Here is a 5359-nt window from a genome sequence, read left to right on the forward strand (position 1 = left end):
CCACCCATTAGCAGAGAGGCTGCCTAAAATCATAATAACGTCACAGACACCCCAAAACACACCACCAGACATGGACCTGCCCACCAGAAAGACAAGATCCAGCCTCACCCACCAGAACACAGGCTCTAGTCCCCTCCACCAGGTGGCCTGCCTACCCAGCCCATGAACCACCTTAGCCACTGGGGGCAGACACCAAAAACAATGGCAACTATGAAATGCAGCCTGCAAGGAGACCCCAAACACAGTAAGTTAAGCAAAATGAGAAGACAGAGAAACACACAGCAGATGAAGGAGCAAGGTAAAAACCCACCAGTCCAAACAAATGAAGAGGAAATAGGCACTCTACCTGAGAAAGAATTCAGAGTAATGATAGTAAAGATATCCAAAATCTTGGAAGTAGAATGGAGAAAAAATTGAAAAGAATTGAGGACAGTCTTAGAGACCTCTGGAACAACATTAAATGCACCAACATTTGAATCACAGGGATCCGAGAAGAAGAAGAGAAAAAGAAAGGGACTGAGAAAATATTTGAAGAGATTATAGCTGAAAACTTCCCTAATATGGGAAGCGAAACAGTTAATCAAGTCCAGGAAGCACAGAGAGTCCCATACAGGATAAATCCAAGGAGAAACACACCAAGACACATATTACTCAAACTATCAAAAATTAAATACAAAGAAAAAATATTAAAAGCAGCAAGGGAAAAACAACAAATAACATGCAAGGGAATCCCCATAAGGTTAACAACTGATCTTTCAGCAGAAACTCTGCAAGCCAGAAGGGAGTGGTAGGACATATTTAAAGTGATGAAAGGGAAAAACCTACAACCAAGATTGCTCTACCCAGCAAGGACCTCATTCAGATTCAACGGAGAAATTAAAACATTTACAGACAAGCAGAACTAAGAGAATTCAGCACCACCAAACCAGCTTTACAACAAATGCTAAAGGAACTTCTCTAGGCAGGAAACACAAGAGAAGGAAAAGACCTACAATAACAAACCCAAAACAATTAAGAAAATGGTAATAGGTACATACATATCAATAATTACCTTAAATGTAAATGGATTAAATGCTCCCACCAAAAGACATAGACTGGCTGAATGGATACAAAAACAAGACCCTTATATATGCTGTCTACTAGAAACCCACTTCAGACCTAGGGACACATACAAACTAAAAGTGAGGGGATGGAAAAAGATATTCCATGCAAATGGAAATCAAAAGAAAGCTGGAGTAGCAATTCTCATATGAGACAAATTAGACTTTAAAATAAAGACTATTACAAGAGACAAAGAAGGACACTACAAAATAAGCAAGGGATGAATCCAAGAAGAAGATATAACAATTGTAAATATTTATGGACCCAACATAGGAGCACCTCAATACATAAGGCAAACACTAACAGCCATAAAAGGGGAAATGGACAGTAACAAAATTATAGTAGGGGACTCTAACACCCCGCTTTCACCAATGGACAGACCATCCAAAATGAAAATAAATAAGGAAACAAAAGCTTTAAATGATACGTTAAACAAGATGGACCTAATTGATAGTTATAGGACATGCCATCCCAAAACAACAGAATACACTTTCTTCTCAAGTGCTCATGGAACATTCTCCAGGATAGATCTTATCTTGGGTCACAAATCAAGCCTTGGTAAATTTAAGAAAATTGAAAATTGATATGATTATCAAGTATATTTTCCAATCACAATGCTATGAGACTAGATCAATTACAGGGAAAAGTCTGTAAAAAAATGCAAACACATGGAGGCTAAACAATACACTAGTTAATAACCAAGAGATCACTGAAGAAATCAAGGAGGAAATTAAAAAATACCTAGAAACAAGTGACAGTGAAAACATGATGACCCAAAACCTATGGGATGCAGCAAAAGCAGTTCTAAGAGGGAAGTTTATAGAATACAATCCTACCTCAAGAAAAAAGAAACATCTCAGATAAACAACCTGACCTTACACTTAAAGCAATTAGAGAAAGAAGAACAAAAAAAACCCCAAAGTTAGCAGAAGGAAAGAAATCATAAAGATCAGATCAGAAATAAATGAAAAAGAATCGAAGGAAACAATAGCAAATATCAATAAAGCTAATACCTGGTTCTTTGAGAAGATAAACAAAATTGATAAACCATTAGCCAGACTCATCAGGAATAAAAAAGGGAGAAGACTCAAATCAATAGAATTAGAAATGAAAAAGGAGAAGTAACAACTGACACTGCAGAAACATAAAGGATCATGAGAGATTACTATAAGCAACTATATGCCAATAAAATGGACAACCTGGAAGAAATGGACAAATTCTTAGAAATGCTCAACCTTCCAAGACTGAACCAGGAAGAAATAGAAAATATGAACAGACCAATCACAAGCACTGAAATTGAGACTGTGATTAAAAATCTTCCAACAAACAACACCCAGGACCAGATGGCTTCACAGGAGAATTCTATCAAACATTTAGAGAAGAGCTAACACCTATCCTTCTCAAACTCTTCTAAAATATAGCAGAGGGAGGAACACTCCCAAACTCATTCTACGAGGCCACCATCACCCTGATACCAAAACCAGACAAGGATGTCACAAAAAAAGAAAACTATAGGCCAATATCACTGATGAACATAGATGCAGAAATCCTCAATAAAATACTAGCAAACAGAACCCAACAGCACATTAAAAGGATCATACACCATGATCAAGTGGGGTTTATCCCAGGAATGCAAGGATTCTTCAATATACGCACATCAATCAATGTGATACACCATATTAATAAACTGAAGAAAGTGTCCATCGACAGATGAATGGATAAAGAAGATGTGGCACATGTATACAATGGAATATTACTCAGCCATAAAAAGAAACGAAATTGACTTATTTGTAGTGAAGTGGATGGACCTAGAGTCTGTCATACAGAGTGAAGTAAGTCAGAAAGAGAAAAACAAATACAGTATGCTAACACATATATACGGAATTTTAAAAAATATGGTTCTGAAGAACCTAGGGGCAGGACAGGAATAAAGACTCAGATGTAGAGAATGGACTTGAGGACATGGGGAGGGGGAAGGGTAAGCTGGGACGAAGTGAGAGAGAGGCATGGACTTACATACACTACCAAATGTAAAATAGACAGCTAGAGGGAAGCAGCCGCATAGCACAGGGAGATCAGCTCGGTGCTTTGTGTCCACCTAGAGGGGTGGGATAGGGAGAGTGGGAGGGAGACGCAAGAGGAAGGGGATATGGAGATATATGTATATGTATAGCTGATTCACTTTGTTATAAAGCAGAAACTAACACACCATTGTAAAGCAATTATACTCCAATAAAGATGTTAGAACAAAACAAAACAAAACAAAAAACACAGTCTCTCTCATCAGGTAGTTTACAGTCTGTTAAGGAGAAGCAAGCTCTATAAACCCACCTGAAAATAAACCCTACTATAGAAGACAGCAAATGGTTAAGAGCCTCAGATTTTATAAATGTTACAGTTCAGTGTAAGTAGGATCCTTTCCAACCAGGATGTCTTGGAAGTCTTTGAATATGCGAAATTTGATCTGGGCTTTAAGAGAACTGGGAATAGGCATGAGCAAAAGTGTTAAAATATCGGAAAGTGTTGGAGCCAAGAAAAGACACTTTCAAGAAAGAAAGATAAGCATTGTGTGAAGTACTAAGAGAAATCATTGAATGAATCATAACACTGAAGTCATCACAAGGAAGAAACAATTTAACATATTATTTTACACAGATATAAAGAACAAGCTAGTAGTTACCAGTGGGGAGAGGGAAAGGGGGTGGGGCAAAATAGGGGTAAGGGATTAAGAGGTACAAATTGTGTATAAAATATACTGTGTATTTAATACATAAACTACAGGGATATATAGTACAACACAGGGAATACAGCCAATATTTTATAATAGCTATAAACGGAATACAACCTTTAAAAATTGTGAATCACTATGGTGGACACCTAAAACTTACATGATATGGTACATCAACTATACTTCAACTTTAAAAAAAAATTATTTTAAAGATAGCACCAACTTAAATTTTTAATTCAATTTTTCTTCTTTCATATTGTTAATTTTTTCCCCAAAGTGTATGTAGCAAATATAAATACAAAATACTGATTTTCTACAAGTTACATACGTGAACTGTTCAGATTTTTCCTACTTCTACACGCAACTTTATTTCTCTAGTTTTTTTTTTTTTAAAAAGGGGGGGCCCAAGTCTTGTATACTGCAGAAGAGATTTCCATACTATTGCTTGTGTTTTAAGTTCAGAGTTTTAGGCTCTTGGTCTGTATTATTAAGAGTCATGATATTGATAACATCTAATATTTATTAAACAGGTACTGTGCTAAGTGCTTTACATGCTATTTTAGTTAATGCTAGCTGACATAACAGATAAATCCCAGAATCTCAGTGGCTTAACAAAATCGAAGTTTATTTCTCACTTACGTGAAGTCCAAAACGAGTGTTTCTAACAGGCATAAAGCTCTCCTCCACACCGTGCTTCGGGACCAAGTTTCCTTCCATTTCCTGAAGAACGTCGTCCTGCCATCTTTAACAAGTAGCTTCTGGGGAAACTGCAGAAGTTGAAAGTACAAAGATCACAATGGGAGATTTTTGAGAGCTGAGCCTAGGAGTGACATGAATTTCTTTCTCTTACATTCCATTGGCCAGAATTCAGTCTTATGACCACAATTAACTGCAGGTGACGATGTGAAATGTGGTTTAGCTGATTATCCAGGAAAAAAAAGAAATGATTTGGTGAACAGTTTGTGAGTCTCTGCCACGCATACATTTTTCCGCATTTAATCCTAACAACCCTGTTGGATATGTAGTATAATTTATAGCACTTTACACGTGAGGAAACTGGAATTTTGACAGGTGAAGTTCCTTACCTCACGGTTAATAAATGACAGAACTCAAATTCAAATCTAGGCAATCTAACTAAAAAACTATATTCCTTATCAAGTTAACTGCAATATGACTGAAATTCTTGTTACTGAAGAAGAATGTTTAGGCTTTTTTTAGTTATAGGAGAGGTATGACAATTTTAGAACTGTAAGTAACCCAAGCCCATCATTTTAGTGGTGAAGTAATTGAGATCTAGAGGTAGAATGTCCTGTTGAAGGCTCAAATCACTGCTGCTCAGGTATCATACAACGTAAAGTACACTTTATAAGAAAATATAATCTTGACAAATTAATAACTTATGTCATACTTTCTAAAAGATAACTTTCTAAAAGATAATTTTCTAAAAAGATTTAATGTAGTTAAATGCAAGCATTTAGACTTGCTGCTTGAAAAGGAAGCACAACACAGAGTAAGCCTGCCACCGTGTGG

Source organism: Neophocaena asiaeorientalis, unplaced genomic scaffold (assembly GCF_003031525.2).
Source record: "Neophocaena asiaeorientalis asiaeorientalis breed wild unplaced genomic scaffold, Neophocaena_asiaeorientalis_V1.1 scaffold59, whole genome shotgun sequence".
NCBI classification, from domain to species: Eukaryota; Metazoa; Chordata; class Mammalia; order Artiodactyla; family Phocoenidae; genus Neophocaena; species Neophocaena asiaeorientalis.